The 19,076-nt window shown below is 43.1% G+C and overlaps 1 long non-coding RNA gene across 1 annotated transcript in view; it reads right to left on the bottom strand.

Annotated features, from left to right (window-relative positions):
* Window positions 1-2,056: 2,056 nt before the first annotated feature.
* LOC125965472 (uncharacterized) overlaps window positions 2,057-19,076 on the bottom strand; it is a 32,409-nt gene continuing 15,389 nt past the window's right edge. Inside the window, exons 2-4 of the long non-coding RNA XR_007479378.1 lie at window positions 8,055-8,170; window positions 4,270-4,333; window positions 2,057-2,550 (exon numbers count right to left, since the gene is read on the bottom strand). This is a non-coding gene — a long non-coding RNA (uncharacterized LOC125965472). The remainder of the gene's footprint in view (window positions 2,551-4,269; window positions 4,334-8,054; window positions 8,171-19,076) is intronic.

The raw sequence follows: 19,076 nt of genomic DNA, 5'->3' as shown, positions 1-19,076 counted from the left end.
GTGGAATGAGACCTTACATTTGGGGAAGTGAAGGTCCAGGAGGGAAGCTGGAAGATCATAGATAACGTCACCTATCAGTCAATCTGAAACCCAAGCACATCCAACCACCAAAGGGGAAGTGCAAAGGGAAAGTTCATGGGGACATCAATGGGGCAAGCCACGGCTCTGAGTGGCTGCTGCTTCTCTGAGTTGCTGCCCAGTGACTAGTGGTGGACCTGAGGCCAACAGGATCAGCAGTTAGGTAGAAGAGCTGAAAGAGGGGTGGAAGAGGCAAGGACAAGACAGAACCGACCAGCACTTCTCTGTGTCTGTCATTGCATCTATCTGACTATGGTGACCTTCAGAGAGTAATGTCTGGTGCTTCATTCCTGCCTTTCAAACCTCATGTAAATTCCTCTTTGGGCCAGCTCTACAGGTACAGGGATTCTGGGAAATGTAGTTCCAACTGAGCCTATTTGACACAATACAAACCACCACAGTCCACCTCTTGTCAACTTCACATCCATACACACTTCTCTGAATCACATTTAACCTCCAAATAAACACAATAGCAAAATCATGCATTCACCTAACGTGATACAATGATCTTTTATACAACCAAAACACATTAGCCCTCTTTCCAAAGGAGAGTACAAAGCACATAGTCTCTTTACCCATCTTTGGGTGATGTTCATTCCTCTTCTAGCTCATTCCCTCTTTGAGATCCTGTAACTTCAATACTTAAATATAAAGTTGCCTTATTAGCACATTTCACTTAGATGGTAAGGGAACAAGAGGGAAAAAAGGAAATAAAAAAATTACACAGTCTAAGTTAAAGCAATGCAGTTCTGCTTGTCATGATTTCTATTTTTGGAGAGGAGCTACCTTTAAGGTTATACTTCTTAATAGTTTTGTTCATCCTGGATTTACCACCTTCTTCTTTTTCTCCCTTAAGAAAGGGGAATAGGGAGTTCCCTGGTGGTCCAGTGGGTAGGACTCCTCACTTTCATTGCTGAGGGCATGGGTTTGATCCCTCATTGGGGAACTAAGATCCCACAAGCCGTGTGGCGAGGCCAAAAATTAAAAAAACAAACAAATAAATAATGTCAAACAAACAAAAAAAATTAGATATTCAAATACATTCACATTAAAGTAAGAAGAAATACTTATAACTACTACAGTCCTCATTTGTGTAACTTGTCACATGATGTAGCTGGTATTTAAAACTTCCTTCTCCTCTACCAATTCCATATCCCCTTTGTCTTCAGCAAGAATCTCAGCTGGTTCTTGCCTGACAAGGTGACCCAAACCTTCATTACTGAAGGTACTGTGACATCAATAATCCTACCTGGGGCTTCCCTGGTGGCACAGTGGTTGAGAGTCCGCCTGCCGATGCAGGGCACACAGGTTCGTGCCCCGGTCCGGGAGGATCCCACATGCCACGGAGCAGCTGGGACCGTGAGCCATGGCCGCTGAGCCTGCGCGTCCGGAGCCTGTGCTCCGCAACGGGAGAGACCACAACAGTGACAGGCCTGCGTACAGAAAAATAAAAATAAAAATTACAAAAATAATCCTACCTGAATTGCTCTGTAATTTTCCATGAACTTTAATCACAGGACATAGTAGTTCTAAGAGGCGCCCCTGGGATCTTCTGCTTCCCAGACCTCCTCCTCACCCACATTGTGAAGTGGCCTTTCCACAATTCTATCAAGCCAGCTCCTTCCAGATAATGGGGGATATGCTCAGATCAATGAATTCCATGAGTAGGAGCCAACTGTCTCACTTCATTTGCAGGGAAATGAATTTCTAGTCAGAGCTGTTGCTGTGTGGAATAACTTAACGGTGGATAAGGCCCTCTGTAAGTCCACAGATGGTAGTTTTGGCGAAGCATTGTGGGCAGGAAAGGCATATCTATAGCCAGAGTAAGCATTCTAGTAAGAACAAAACTCTGCCCCTTCCTTGGTGAAAGTGGCCCAATGTAACCAATCTGTCACCAGGTTAACTATCTGATCACCCTGGAGAACAGTGCCATATCAGGTCCTCTGTGTTGATCTCTGGTGCTGGCAGACTGGGCACTTGGCTGTGGTTACAGCCAGATCAGCCTTGGTGAGTGGAAGTCCATGTTGACGACCCATGCATAAACTTTATCCCTGACATTGGGCAGTGGCTGGACTGGCTGGGGAAGGAGGCTGACTGACATCCACAGAATGACATTCTGTCCACCTGATTATTAAAATCCTCCTCTGCTGAGTCCACCATTTCATTTCCATTCAGAGAAACCTATTTGCCTACCTGTTCTCCAGACCTCCTTGTCATCAATTTTCCAATCATGGTTCTTCCAAGTCCCTGACCGTCCAGCCAAACCAGTAGCCACAGCCCATGAATCGATGTAAACCCATACCTCTAGCCATTGCTCCTTCCAGGCAAAACAAACAACCAGATGAACTGCTCAAGTTCTGCCTACTGGGAAGATTTTCCTCCATCACTGTCCTCCAGATCTCTCCACAGTGGGATTGTAGCGCTGCATCTGTCTACTACGCGTGGCAAGGTTATCAGTGAGGGTGTTTTCGCCTGCAAGGAACACAATATCCAACTAAAAGTGGCTTATATGATAAGGGACACATTCCAAGAACAACATCCAGGGGCAGAAAATGCAATGTCAACAACAAAATGTTACACTTTTTAAGAGTAAGTAAAACTGTCTCCAAAGCAGGGCGTCTTCCCTGAGCAAATACCACTTGGAGAGCAAATTCAAAAACAAAACTGGGTCTCGGCAAGAAAGAAGGTAGGAGGGCTGTGAATGGATATGAACCGTGAACAGGGTCTGCTCAGAAAGGTTAGCTCCTGTTCTATCTGGTTGGTTTGTTGTTTTTTCCTTTGTACTTGTCTATAAGGCTTGAACTTCTTGTTTTATTATGGTAAAAACACACGACATAAGATTTATCACTTTAACAACTTTTAAGTGTACGGTTCGGTAGTATTTATGCACATTGTTGTACAGTAAATCTCTAGGACATTTTCACCTCTCAGAAATGAAATTCTGTACCCATTAAACAACTCCCTTTTCCCCCCTCCCCCGGAAACCACCCTTCTACTTTCCAAGAGTTGGACTACTTTGTGCACCTCGTGTAAGTGGAATCATAACGTATTTGTCCTTTTGTGTCTGGCTTATTTCACTTAGCATAATGTCCTTAAGGTTCGTCCACCTAGGAGTATATGGCAGGATTTCCTTCTTTTTTAAGGCTGAATAATATTCCATTGTGTGTGTGTGTACCAATCACATTTTCTTTACCCATTCAAGCATCAATGGACATTTAGGTTGCTTCCACCTCTTGGCTATGGTGACAAACACCTGGGTATACAAATATCCCTTTGAGATCATGTTTTCAATTATTTTGGATATATGCCCGGAAGTGGTATTTCTGGATCATATAATAATTCTATTTTCCATTTTTTGAGGCAACTCTATACTGTTTTCCATGGTGGCTACACCATTTTACATTCCTACTAAGAGTGCACCAGGTTTCCAATTTCTCCATATCCTCACCAACACTTGGGGGGTTTTTTGGTTTGTTTGTTTGGTTCGTTCAATTTGATTGTGGCCATCCTAATGGTCATGAGGTGACATCTCATTGTGGTTTGATTCGCATTCCCCTGATGATTAATGATGTTGAACATCTTTTCATGTGCTTGTTGGCTATTTTCATGTCTTCTTTGGAGGAATGTCTATTCAAGTCCTTTGCCCATTTGTTAATCAGGTTTTTTGGTGGTGAGTTGTAGGAGTTCTTTATGTATTCTGGATATTAATCCCTTATCAGATATATAGTTTGCAAATATTCTCTCCCCTTCTGTATGTTTCCTTTTCACCCTGTTGATTATTTCCTTTGGACTTGAAGTTTTTATAATTGAATATATCATCTTAAGGGAAAACTAAGAAGCTGTCACAGATCAAAGGGGACTAAAGAGACAGGACAACAAACTATTATGCTCTGTCTTGATTGGGTTCTAGAACAGGAAAAAGACATTAGTGGAAAAACTGGTGAAATCCTAATAAAATCTATATTTGAGTTAATAGTAGTATATCAATGTTAACCTCTTAGTTTTGACAAATCCACCATGGTTATATAAGACACTAACATTAGGGGAAGCTGGATGAAGAGTATATGAGAACTCTCTATACTATCTTCGCAAATTTTCTGTAAATCTAAAACTACCCCCCCAAATATGTATATATTTATATAAAATTATAAGTCATTATCTAAAATAAAACAAGATGGGATAAGCACTTACCCTTAAGGTTGATAAGAAGATTAAATGAGCTGGTGTCAGTAACACATTCACAAAGGGCACATAGCTAAAAGGTCAATAAATGCAGGTTATTATAATAGTTATTACATTACCTCTAAATTCCCTTCTACCTCTTGGATTCTGTGAACACTGCTACTTGGTGGCAGTGTACATACACACAACTTCCGTTTGGGGAAAATAAAGTTGCAACACAGTTCCACTTGCTGGTTTCCTACTAAATATAACATATAGCAGTTCTGTTTAACCCACTCCATTTTCTTCTTTTAAGACCATGAGAAAGATTGCCAGACTAACACACAAGTTTTGAGAATGTGAAAAGCTCTTTGAAAAAACTTTAGTAGATTCTACCCATCTTTTTCATCTTCTGCAGGCATTATCCCTCTACCCCAGCCCCCTTTTCTTTTTCTTCCTTTCTTTCTTCCTTTCTCCCCTCCGTCCATCTGTCCCTGCCTCCCTCCCTTTCTTTCTTTCTGTCTTTTATTTTCAAACTCCTTAGAGCTGGAGGGCAATGTCTTCCTTTCCCAAAGAAAAGCTCTCTAAACCTGCAGTTCCCAGTCTTTTTAATGTCACAGATCAAGTTAACTTTTTAAAAAAGGGGAAGGGCTGCGGGTAATTTACAGTTTTCAATTTGTTATTTAACTTATAAGGGAGTTTTTGTTTTCAAATCACTGTTACTATCACCAATATTTCATTAAAATGCCAGCAAAGGAAAGGGCAGTTTAACATCCAAAATGTAAGAGCAGCAGAATCTCAAAATAAAGTGTCCTTCCAAAAAATCATAGTTGCCAGCTTACTCTGTTATGTCAAAAATTTTTAAATAACAGAATATCCTAAAAAGAGTCAAACACAAAGAAACATCAACGTAAAATGTTATCTTAAGATACCACACTGGGGCTTCCCTGGTGGCGCAGTGGTTGAGAGTCCGCCTGCCGATGCAGGGGACACGGGTTCATGCCCCGGTCCGGGAAGATCCCACATGCTGCGGAGTGGCTGGGCCCGTGAGCCATGGCCGCTGAGCCTGCGCGTCCGGAGCCTGTGCTCCGCAACGGGAGAGGCCACAACAGTGAGAGGCCCGCGTACCGCAAAAAAAAAAAAAAAAAAAAAGGATACCACACTGCATTTTCATTTTTAGATTGTGAACATTGCATACAAGTAAAAGAGGCTATATAATGTGCATGGCTATATAATGTGCATATACTATACAGTTTAAAGAGTAGTAATAAAATACACAGCCATGAACCCACCACTAGTAGAAAATACAGAATATTCCTAACACTTTGGAAGGCCCTGGGTGGCCCCCTCTTCCTCTCCTGTTTCCACAGAATACCACCTCCTTAGTACTTAGTAATCGTTTCCTATCTTTTCTTTATATTTTACTAGCTACATCTCTATCCCTGAACAAGGCATTGATTAGTTTTGCCTGGCTTTACTGCTTCTATGAAAGGAATCATATTGTGTGTGACTTGCTTTTTTTCCACTCAAAATCATGGTTTTTCTTGATATAAGTTGGGCATCTATATCCTGCAGAGTTTTACAGAGGAGCTGGGAAGTCCAATTCACTTACACAGCGGTCATGGCTGACAATCCCGTTTCGCCCGTGCACGTGGACAGAGGGAGCCAGGCTCCCAACACCCTTAGAGTGCTCTTTGGGGTAAGCCGGGGGCTTCTATGGGCCAGACAGGCCAGGGTCCCTAATGTGGGCTGCAGGGGCTGGACATCGGCTGGTCACTTCACTCAAGTGGCACAACTCTAGGCTCTGATCACCACCCAGCGCTCAGAAAATCCTCCGCAAAGGTGCTGAGAGCAGGCAAATTTCACAGCCCACCCAAGTATGGGCTGGTCTTGGAAACCACACTCTGTCTGTTAATAACCTACTAGGTTAACATCCCTGCACCCCATCTCCTTCACCGCAGGTAAGGAGAGGCCCAGGAAACTTTCCTCAGACCTCTGGATCTCTCTCAGAAAAGATCCTGAAGATACCAGCCCCTAGTGATGCAAACTCTCATGCCCTACACAAGACCAAAAGAGTCAAAAGTTTGCATCTTAATAAAATAAGCAGGTGACTTGTATGCACATTCAAGTTTGAGAAGCACTGGCCTAGATCCTTCATTGTGTGTGTGTTTTTAAGTGAACATTTTTATTGAAGTACAACACACATAAAAGAGTGCTAAGTCTGGGAAAAGAATCTGAAAAAGAATAGATATATGTACATGTATAATTGAATCACTTTGCTGTACACCTGAAACTAACACAACATTGTAAATCAACTATACTCCAATATGAAATAAAAAGTAAAAAAAAATAGGTGAGGGAGATTAAGAGGTACAAACTTCCAGGTGCAAAATAAATGAGTCGTGGGTATGAAATGTACAGGGTGGGGAATACAGTCAAAAACTTTGTAACATGTTTGTATGGTGATCGATGGTAACTAGACTTATCATGGTGATCATTTTGAAACGTATAGAAATATTGAATCACTATGTTGTGTAACAGGAACTAACATAGTGTTGTAGGTCAACTGTACTTCAAAAACAAACAAACCAACGCATAGAAAAAGAGATCAGATTTGTGGCTACCAGTGGCAGGGGATGGGGGGAGGGGGGATTGGATAAAGGCAGTCAAAAGGTATAAAATTTCAGTTATAAGATAAATAAAAATGAGGGATGAAATGTATAACATGATAAATATAATTAACACTGCTGTATGTTATATCTGAAAGTTGCTAAGAGTGTAAATCCTAAGAGTTCTCATCACATGGAAAAAATTTTTTTCTATTTCTTTAATTTTGTATCCATATGAGATGACGGGTGTTCACTAAACTTATTGTGAAATCATTTCATGATGTGTGTCAGTCAAATCACTATGCTGTACACAAACTTCTACTTGCTGTATGTCAATTATATCTCAACAAAACTGGAAGAAAAAACATGCTAAGTCATAGGAGTATCATTGGATGAACTATCTATCACAAAGTGAATCCACTGGTGTACCCAGCACCCAGGTCAAGAAACAACGTTGCCAGCACCCTAGAAGCCCTCTTTCCCACATACCCTCCATAACCAAACCCCTGCTCACCAAAGGTAACTAGAACTCCAGTTACTAATAGCATAGGTTAATATGGTCCATATGTGTTCTCCATATAAGTGGAATCATCTTGTATGTATTCTTTTGCGTCTGGCTTCTTTTGTTCAACATTATGTTGGCGAGATTCTAAATCCTTCACTAGGAACCCCAGCTCTCCGCTGTGTACTTACACATTGTATACTGGTGGCTCTCCAGGTTCCTGCATCTCTCATCTCCAGAAAACTGTCATAATGTGAAATAAAACCCCTTTATTCAAATAAATATTTACTGAGCATCCAGACTCTGCCAGGGATTGTGTTAGGGGCTGAACCCCAAAGTGTGTTGCCAAACTGAGACCTCTGTTTCAACGGGGCACCTTGCCTGAGTAGTTTGGGGGAATGTGGAAGATTCACACTGGTATGTGACTTCAAACTTTGAAAGAAATTTATTACCTGCCCTAAAAAACACCCCAAACTACAGCTTAGCACACAGTTACCAAGTAGCAGTGGGGCTTCTCACTTAGGTCTTTTGAACGCATCATAAAATCTAGGTCCCATACGTTTCTGGCCCAGTTATTTCTACTTTTCTTCAAATGTGATTTGGCTAATACTGGGATTCTCCCAGCTCAAAGTTCTAACTCTTTCAAAAACTTTTGGCACTCGTGCTTCGGGGCCTTCAGAAATAAATTATGTGCAGATACTCACCCCTGGTTTCCCTGGGGACATTTGTGGTTCTTAAATCCTCTTTTCTAATTAGTTCACCCCAAGCATTGCTGAGACCAACAGTCAGTCACCTTCTGTCTGGGCATCTGTTTTCTCATCTGCAAAAAGAAGGAAGTGTACTACATCAGAGGTGTTTAATCGAAATCCGTGGATTTGCTAGGGAATCCACTAATCCCTGGAAATGACATGGAACATTGTGAATGGGTGTGTGTTTGGTGGAAGAGAGTCCGGAATACATCAACTGCCCCCACACCAAATTAAACACCATCATGTGGTCCCCAGGAACCATTTTAGCACTTAATATTCTGCAATCATGTGGCTCCTTGTGTCAACAGAAGGGCTTGGTTTTTGCTTAGTGTCTGGCTCCAGCTGAATCTCAAAAAGAAAAGATGGCCTTGCTTTTTAGCTTCTGTAGATTTTTCTGCCTTAACAGAAAGGATACTGCAAAACTGCAGGGCCACGCAATAGCATCTCTCTCTGATCTCTACAGGTGAGATAACATCAAGGGTCCGTTCCTTTAAAATAGCCTGGGCCCGAATTGAGTCCCTTTTTTAATATGACCTCAATCTGGGTCCTATTGTATGTAGCTGGCTTGTTTCCTAAACGCTGTTATCTACTGTAACCCTCCGAACCCACTGGTGGGTCTGGCTCTCATAATCAAATAGATGTGACGTACCAAGATACTCTCTGATGAGTTCAACAACCCCATTTTCTGTACCCAGAGAAAGGGCTCTGCAGCAGCCCCGCATGGAAAAGGGCACCTTGGTTTGCCTGCCCAGGCCGGACCTGGCCTGTCACCTGAGCAAGGGGGTGAAACAGAACACTTCCTTTCTCTCCAAGGCCAGAGCTCCTTATTTCACACATAATAAGATTAGGTTACACGTTCCCTCTGTGTGGCTGGTTCCCCTAGCAGTGCCCTAGCAACAATTTAAGCCCAAAGTTTTCACTACAAACTGGCTCGGTCAGTGTAAGGGACCGTCCTGTATTCCTTACATGGAGCAAGACATGCGGACTTGTAAACAGTGTTCTTTTTTTTTTGCGGTACGCGGGCCTCTCACTGTCGTGGCCTCTCCCGTTGCGGAGCACGGGCTCCGGACGCGCAGGCTCAGCGGCCGTGGCTCACGCGCGCAGCTGCTCCGCGGAATGTGGGATCCTCCCGGACCGGGGCACGAACCCGTGTCCCCTGCATTGGCAGGCGGACTCTCAACCACTGCGCCACCAGGGAAGCCCTAAACAGTGTTCTTAATCGTTATATTGCTTTCACTGCAGACAAAAGAGGTGATTTCAGAGCTCATCCTCTTCCTACAAATATCCTTTCCTGCTCACAGTTACGTAAAGAAGTAGAGCCACATTTTCAATCCCTGCTGCTCCAAGTGTGGGCCCTGGACCAGTAGCATCAGGCTCACATGGGGGCTCGTTAGAAATGCGAGATTCTTGGCCCTACCCCAGACCTACTGGACCAGAATCAGCATTTTAACCAGCTCTCCAGATGATCCCTAATCATGGGCATTTTAAAATTTGAGAAGCACTCCCGAGGAATCACCCAACACCGCACTAATACTATGTTTGTGACCTTCCAGCAAATAACGATCAATAAACGGGAGCTTTCTTCCTTCTCCCTCTTAAAACCCAGAGGACCACCTGGGATGCTCTGAGGAAGAAGGGGGAGTAAGAAAAAGCCCAGAAGAGGAGAAACTTGAAGAGAGAATGAAAAAGAGGAAAAGCAAAGAGAGAAGGGGAGATGTGTGGTGTGGCGGGCAGCGTGAGGGCCCAGGGTCTTTGCATTCCTTCCACGGGGGCTCCACACCGGAAGCTGGCTGATCCCACCTTCATAGCCCTCTCCAGTCACATGCTGCCTCCTGTGTTTACCTGTTTAATAGTTTTAAAACTTGGCTCACTTTTCAACTCTGATTACTTTTGAGAAGAAAGTTCACGTCTTGGGGTTTATGTGCTTGTCATGTTTTTTTCTAATACACATTAAAATAGATTCATGGCTATTAACATTCCATTAAATGTTGTTCGTAAGCCCTCCAGATGATCCCTAGTGATGTGGGAGACACGTGGGACACCTGCCCCAGGGGAATGATCGTCCCAGTGGTACAGGAGGTCCCTTAGAGCTGGCACAAAGTGTATGAGGTTGGTCCTACGTTCTCATGCTTTTAAACTGCACTGCGGGACATGAGGTGTTATTCAGGCTAAAGCAGCAGATCATACTCTTCCAGGGCCACTCATCTAGAACCTGCTAAATTCTTAAGGGTATGGGCAAGAGCTTGGGATAAAGCCCACAGAGTAACAAGCAAATGTTCACTCAGTACTTCAGGTAACTCAAGGTACCTTAGGTTTACTAAACCCTGTCAACTGGGCTCAGAGCACGGATCTGAAATAAGTAAGAAGCCCTCGTTGGGCTGTTGCTTGGCCTGACAGAGGCTGGGAATTTCTGGTCTCCTATAAGATATCACCACCCCTTTCCTTCACTCTGTCTGCACAGAGTTTTCAGCAATTTATAGAACACGCTCTTCCCTGCGTCTTTTGAGAAGAGGGAGATGCAAAACAAGCCAAAGAAATTACAATGTGAACACACTGAGGTGCTTCTTGTTAAAAGAAATATACAGAAACCAAAAATTCCAATAGAAAACAATAAATAACGAAGAGGTCAGAAACACACACTAGAAAAGAAGGTAGCAATCATTTTAATGTGAGAGTTAACAGCAGTTTTCAGGAATTTAACAGGTATACATACATCGAGGTGACAGTGTCTTTTCCACCTCCACTGAGAACATGACATAAAAGGAATAGACTCAAATCATAGCAAGAGTGCAAAGCAACTTTGACTTGTTGGGGCTATTAGACTCTGATCCAAACTAACAAAGGAAATAATGGGCTCGCCTCGGAAGACCTTTTTTAAAGGATAGTTAAAAAAATATTCCCCCGGTTCTATTGTGGGTTAGGTGAGCTTCTGACTGGATGTCAGGGGTGAGTCTATGGATCCTTTCAATCCAGTTATAAAAAGCTCCTAGGACCTCAGTCCCAGGCCCTTCTAGTGGTACAATTAATTCTATCGCATTCAATATTGCTTGTGGTAAGTGAACCATCAATGGACTCTGAGCCTTTCTGTTATTCATGTTTCTGTGCTTCCAAGAAAAGGGATCTTCTTACAGAGCCTTCTGTAAACAGACTTCCTACAAATTGTATACAGTATATTAACTGCACCATAGGAGAAGGGAGAAACGAGCTTTACTGTAAAACTGAGAACCTTCTGTAAATCGGTTAAAAAACTAGATGGAAGAGCCCACCCAAGGTAAAAGAATGAATTAGTCTCATACACAGTACAGAAAGTCAGTGTGGCTGGCAGGTTCCCAGTGCACGTAAAGCTGTGAGCACAGTGCCTCGCTCTGAGGACGCAGGCAATACGTGGACGCTCTTAAAATATCACTATCGGCCTTGTATGGATACTGCTATTGGCTTAACCTCTGCTTGTACACAGGGGCCGGGGCACCAGGGATCAATGTTTCATCTCGTGCTCACCAGTCTCTTCATCTCTGCCCAGGAGCCCACAGTGGTTCGCATCTAAGCTCCAGACTAGCGGCCAAGTTCGCCCTGGCTGTCGTCTCCCTGCACCTGGGTCAGGCAGCCTCCTCCCTCCCTCTCCTCCAATCAGCATCAGCTCCTTCTTGCTTAGACCTTTCCCACTCCCCCAAGAGCAATGAGATGAAAACAAATGGGTTGGGCTTCCCTGGTGGCGCAGTGGTTGGGAGTCCACCTGCCGATGCAGGGGACACGGGTTCATGCCCCGGTCCGGGAAGATCCCACATGCCGCAGAGTGGCTGGGCCCGTGAGGCATGGCCACTGAGCCTGCGCGTCCGGAGCCTGTACTCCGCAACGGGAGAGGTCACAACAGTGAGAGGCCCGCGTACCGCAAAAAAAAAAAAAAAGGGTTGAAAATCATTCGTATCAATTGGATCCAAAATCCAGGTTAAAGATGGCTACGGAGGACGTGAAGGAGCCCAAAGCCCAGCCCCTTCTCCTCATACCTCTATTCCCTCCAACGTCCTCTGCAAAGTCACCAACAGTCCGTGGCCCACACAGTTCATGAGCACGGAGGAGCTTGCCCTGCCTCCACGAAACTCTTCAAGCGAGCAAATATCTGGAACTTCACGGCAATTATCAGATATCTGAGTTACTAGAATATATTATATATGTTTTAAGAACCATTTAAGATAGAGGTCTGATTTTACTGCTTTTGGTCAAAGGCCAGAATAAGATTACAGAGCAAGGAACAGCACAATGCAATCCTCAGTTAGAGTCGGAGTGAATAACATTTCAGAGGAAATTTCAAAGGAGGAATGATTTCTGGGTCAATTTAACTGTAGAGTCTAAAATAACTTCAGCAGCCGACTCAAAAGATAAACTCTAAAAGTGCTGTGTGTGTCTGTGTCAGAGAGGAGGAAACGGACCTTTTCTGAGCTATATCTCAAGTGCATACTGCTTAGAATTAACCCCAAGAACATTCTGGTGAAAGGATGGACTGGAAGAGTCTCGATGTGTCACTCATCAGTCAAGGCTGCCGAGTGGGAAATGGGTCCCGGAAAAGGCTTGTCTCGGTTTGGGAAAGATAAAGCTGGCTGGGGAGAGATGCACTTTGCTCAAGTCTAGTCATTGCCAACACAGTGTCCACTGTGGCCTGCCTGTGGGGCAGCTGACGCCCCAGCTGTAGAGACATGCACTGATGAGAACCTGGCTTCTTCCTTCTGGTTATTCTGCCTTGTGCCCTTGCATGGGTTGAACTGTGTCCCTCTGACCCCCCAAAAGACATGTTGGGGGCTTCCCTGGTGGTGCAGTGGTTGAGAGTCCGCCTGCCGATGCAGGGGACACGGGTTCGTGCCCCGGTCCAGGAAGATCCACATGCCGCGGAGTGGCTGGACCCATGAGCCATGACCGCTGAGCCTGCGCGTGCAGAGCCTGTGCTCCTCAACGGGAGAGGCCACAGCAGTGAGAGGCCCGCGTACCGCAAAAAAAAAAAAAAAACCTTAAAAAAAAAAAAGACATGTTGGGTTCCTAACCCTTGCTCCCTGTGAACATGGCCTTATTTGGAAATAGGGTCTTTGCAGAGGCCAAGTTAAAATGCGGTCACATTCAGTTAGGGGGGTGTCCTTGGGAATAGGGAAAACAGAGTTGGAGACAGACACACAGATGGAGGATCACATGATGAGAGGCGGGGAAAGGGCCACGTGACAGCAGAGGCAGAGATTGGAGGGGTGCATCTGTAAGCCAGGAACCCCAAGGATTGCCAGCTATAGAAGGCAAGGAAGGATCCTTCCCTAGAGCCTCAGAGAGAGCCTGGCTCCGCTGACACCTTGATTTGAAACTTCTAAGCCTTCAGAATTACGAGGGAATAAATTTCTGTGGTTTTAAGCCCGCCGGTTTGTGGAACTTTGTACAGCAGCCCTAGGAAACTAACACATCCCCAAAGTGCTCTGGCCTCTCCTCCAGGTAAAACCCTCATCCCTCCTCATCCACGTGGGTACACATGCCTGGGACCCCACGGAATCCACAGTCACAGCTCTCCACATGGAGCTCCCCAAACAAACACAGACATACTTTGTATGTAACTACTGAATTGCAGATGTCTTAAGACTTTTTTTTCTTTTTTCTTTTTTTTTTTTGGCTGTGTTGGGTCTTTGTTGCTGCACACGGGCTTTCTCTAGCTGCGGCGAGCGGGGGCTACTCTTTGTTGCGGTGCGCAGGCTTCTCACTGCAGTGGCTTCCCCTGCTGTGGAGCACGGGCTCTAGAGCGCGGGCTCAGTAGTTGTGGTGCATGGGCCCAGCTGCTCTGTGGCATGTGGGATCTTCCCAGACCAGGGTTTGAACCCTTGTCCCCTGCATTGGCAGGCAGATTCCCAACCACTGCACCACCAGGGAAGCCCTTAGACTTTTTTTTAAACTTTTATTATGGGAAAAGTTTTTTTCACATTCACAAAAATAGAGCAGTATAATAAACTCCACGTGCCCATCCTACAGCCTCAACAATTATCCATATTTTGTCCATTTTATTTCATCCAACTCCCACCCAAGTTTATTTTGCATGGAAGGATGTCTGTGGCATTTTAAAGCAAACTCAAGGCATCGTTCCAGGTCATGTGTAAATGCTTTAGTCTAAACTACTTCAGACACATTTTTTTTTTTTTTGGTTATCTTTGAGTACTGTATACTTTATTACCTATGTAAGAGGAATGAATAGCATTTTATGTCTGGGTCCTCTGTTTCTTTTCTATTTTTTTTCAGTTCAGTGATTTCTAATATATTCACAAAGTTGTACAAACATCACTACGATCCAGTTTTAGAACATTTTCATCGCCCCAAAAAAGAAACCCTGTACCAGTGAGCAGTCACTCCCTACTCCCGTACCCCCCAGCCCCAGACAACTACTAAGCTACTTTATATCTCTATAGATTTGCCTATTGTGAACATTTCATATAAATGGAATCATCACACACATAGTCTCTTGTGTCTGACTTATTTCACTTGGCATAATGCTTACAAGATGCATCTATGTTAGAGCATGTACCAATACTTCATTCCTTTTTCTGGCTGAGTAATATTCCATTGCATGGATATACTGTATTTTGTTTATCCATTCACTAGTTGATGAAAATTTGGGTTGCTTCCAATTTTGGGCTATTATGAATAATGGTGCAATGAACACTTGTGTACAAGTTTTTACGTGGACACATGTATTTCTCTTGCTAATTTACCTAAGAGTAGAATTGCTGGATCACATGGTAACTCTATTTTAACATTTTAAGGAACCACCTAACTGTTTTCCAAAGTGGCTACACCATTTACAAACCTACCAGCAATGGATGAGGGTTCCAGTTTCTCCATAAATTCTGCAACATTTGTTACTGTCATTTAAAAAATATATATGATAACCATCCTAGTGAGTATGAAGTGGCAGGTATCTCATTGTGGTTTTGATTTGCATTTCTCCAATAACTAATGATGGTAAACTTTTTCAGGTGCTCAGTATAACTTCTTTGGAGAAATATCTCTTCAGATTCGCCTATTTTTTAAAATACTTATTTATTTATTTTTGGCTGTGTTGGGTCTTCATTGCTGTGCACGGGCTTGCTCTAGCTGCGGCGAGCGGGGGCTACTCTTCGCTGCAGTGTGCAGGCTTCTCATTGTGGTGGCTTCTCTTGTTGCAGAACACGGGCTCTAGGCGCGCGGGCTTCAGTAGTTGTGGCTCGCGGGCTCTAGAGCGCAGGCTCAGTAGTTGTGGCTCACAGGCTTAGTTGCTCTGCGGCATGTGGGATCTTCTTGGATCAGGGCTCGAACCCATGTCCCCTGCACTGGTAGGAGGACCCCTAACCACTGCGCCACCAGGGAAGCCCTCTTTGCCTATTTTTTAATTGGGTTATTTTTCCTTTTACTGTTGAGTTGTCAGAGCTCTTTATATATTCTGGATGTAATTTCCTTATTAGATTTATGATTTGCAAGTATGGTCTCCCATTCCATGAGCTTTTTCATTTTCTCAATGGTGTCCTTTGAAACACAAAAGTTTTCAATTTGATGAAGTCCAATTTGTTTATTTTTTTCTTTTGTTGCTTCTCCTTTATCTAAGAAACCACTGCCTGACTCAAAGATTTACTCCTACGTTTTCTTCTAAGGGTTTTATGGTTTTCGCTCTTACATTTAGGTGACAATCTCTTTCTTAATTGAAATATAGTTGATTTACAATACTGTATTAATTTCAGGTGTACAGCAAAGTGATTCAGTTATCTATATTTTTTCAGATTATTTTCCATTATAGGTTATTACAAGATATTGAATATAGTTCCGTGTACTATACAGTAAATCCTCGTTGCTTATGTTTTACATATAATAGTTCATCTCTGTTAATCCCATGTTCCTAATTTATCCCTCCCACCTCCCTTTCCCCTTTGGTAAATATAAATTTGTTTTCTATGTCTGTGAGTCTACTTCTGTTTTGTAAATAAGTTCATTTGCATCATTTTTTAATATTCCACATATAAGTGATATCATATGATGTTTGTCTTTCTCTGTCTGACTTACTTCACTTAGTAAGATATTCTCTAGGTCCATCCATGTTGCTGTAAATGGCATTATTTCATTCTTTTTTATGGTTGAGTAACAGTCCATTGTTTATACATACCACCTTAAACCAATACCAAAACTTATACATACATACCTTAAACCAATTGTCTGTTCACAGACACTTAGGTTGTTTCCATGTCTTGGCTACTGTAAATAGTGCTCCTATGAACACTGGGGTACTTGTATCTTTTCAAATTAGAGTTTTCATCTTTTCCATATATATGCCCAGGAGTGGGACTGCTGGATCATATGGTAGCTCTATTTTTTTTTTTTTTTTTTTTGCGGTATGCAGGCCTCTCACTGTTGTGGCCTCTCCCATTGCAGAGCACAGGCTCCAGACGCGCAGGCTCAGCGGCCATGGCTCATGGGCCCAGCCGCTCCGTGGCATGTGGGATCTTCCCGGACTGGGGCACGAACCCGTGTCCCGAACCCATCTCCCCTACATCGGCAGGCGGACTCTCAACCACTGCACCACCAGGGAAGCCATATTTTTGTTTTTTTAAGGAAACTCCATCCTGTTTTCCATAGTGGCTGCACTACTTTACAGCGATATATTCTGAGTTATTTTTTGTATATGATGTGAGGTAGGGGTCCGAATTTATTCTCTTGCATATGGGTATAGACATTACACTTTAATTCTATTTCTTATTAACTTGTTCTATGATACTGTATATCAGTTTTCCATAAAACATCTTTTAGATGATTTTCTTCAGACTACAGCCTAGAATGATAAAAAAGAAAACTCTCATGAAGAAATATTTTAAATGAGGAAGTGGTTAGCCCTTCCTGCATTGCCTGTAATCTATAATTCATTTCCCCAATTTTAGACTTTTGCCCTTTTCTTATAACATGCCATAATGCAATCTAGCACTTGCTTGACTCAGTCATAACTGTACAAATTAGTTCTGCCCTAAACCTCAACTGTTCACTTTAAAAAATTCAATATATGTATATGTATAACTGATCTACTTTGCTGTACAGCAGAAACTAATACAACATTGTCAGCCATACACCAATAAAAATTAATTTAAAATATTTTAAAACAAAAATTCAATATAATTAAGACTTTGGGTATAAACAATGTGCCAGTCAGTTCTGGTAAATCAGAGATAAAAAAACAGGTACTCTGCCCTCAGATAATTACAGCCTAGATAGGGAGAGGAACAGCATGTACACAAATAATAACACGGGGTGAGTACGAACACAGGAGGGAAATAGTGTCCGTATGGGCGGGTTGGGAAGACACAATGAAGGGAGGGGACTAGAGCAAAGTCTTAGAACTAGGCCCAGACAGGGGGTGCCAACATCTGATACCAGCTGGATAAGGACCTTGTTGAGCCGAGACCAGACACCTCATCTATAGTGACTGCTCCCCACTCATCCCCAGCAGATCATATCGCTACAGAGACGCGGACCCAGGAGAGCCAGACTTTCTCATTTTTTTTTCAAGAGAAATTAGAAAAAAATCTGATTTTATGTGTAATTCCTCATTTTTAAAAGTCATTAAGTAATCTGAATTTTAAAAACTCTACACTGGGTTCCTAAAAAAGCTAAACATAGAATTACCATATGACTCAGCTATTCTATCCCTAGGTATATACCCAGAAAAACTGAAAACAGGGACTCAGACAGATATTTTTATGCCAGTGTTCACTGCAGCATTATTCACAATAGCTAAAAGGTAGAAACAACCTAAGTGTCCATCAACAGACAAACAGATAAAAATGTGGTACAGCCACACCGTGGGATGTTAATCAGCTATAAAATGGAGTGAAGTATTGGTACTTAATATAACACGGACGAACCTTGAAAATGTTATACTAAGTGAAATAAACCAGACACAAAAGCACAAATATTATATGATCCCACTTATATGAAATATCTAGAAGAGGCAAATTCATAGACAGAAAGTAGATAAGAGGTTACCAGGGGCTGAGGAGTTATTGCTTAATGGCTATAGAGTTTCTGTTTGGGGTGATGAAAACATTTTAGAAAAAGACAGTGGTGATGGTTGCACAACATTGTGAATGTAATTTATGCCACTGAATTGTACACTTAAAAATGGCTGAGATGGGGACTTCCCTGGTGGCGCAGTGGTTAAGAATCCGCCTGCCAATGCCAGGGACATGGGTTCAAGGCCTGGTCCGGGAAGATTCCACATGCCACGGAGCAACTAAGCCCGTGCACCACAACTACTGAGCCTGCACTCTAGAGCCCGTGAGCCACAACTATGAAGCCCGCGCGCCTAGAGCCCATGCTCCACAACAAGAGAAGCCACCACAATGAGAAGCCTGCACACTGCAACAAAGAGTAGCCCCTGCTCGCCACAACTAGAGACTGCGCGCAGCAACAAAAACCCAACGCAGCCAAATAAATAAATAAATTTATAAAAAATAAAATAAAATAAGCTTGGTAAATTAAAAAGAAATTCAGAGGGGAGATAACACCTGGTCATGGGAATCTCTAAAGGATTCATGAAGGTAATGGAACTTGAGCTGAGCTTTGAAAGACAGGTAAGAAGGCGAGGCTGCTCCAGAAGAAGTAGCTTGAGTCAAGGTTTAGAGGAAGAACAACAGAGGGTATATTTTAGTATGGAGTCCAGGCCAAGTAGAGAGGTAGCTGGAAAGGTAGGAGGGGACTGGGGACAGGATGCCATGATTGCTAAATCAAGAATTTTCCATTTAATTTTGAGCAGAAGAATGAAGTTCTCAAAGTTGTCCCTGAGATTGATTAGCTAGGCATTGGTGTACAAAATATATTGAAAAGAGGAGACAGAGGCCCCTAAACAGCCAGGTGAGAAATAAGGAAGGTCTGGACCTGACTAGTGGCCACAGGATGGGAATGAAGGAGCGAGTGGGGACAGGAAGGGGGCTCCTTGGAGGGTAATGC

This window comes from Orcinus orca, chromosome 9, assembly GCF_937001465.1.
Source record: "Orcinus orca chromosome 9, mOrcOrc1.1, whole genome shotgun sequence".
NCBI lineage: Eukaryota > Metazoa > Chordata > Mammalia > Artiodactyla > Delphinidae > Orcinus > Orcinus orca.
The sequence above is the reverse complement of the archived record's forward strand: the minus strand, read 5'-3'. Positions and strand labels throughout refer to the sequence as shown.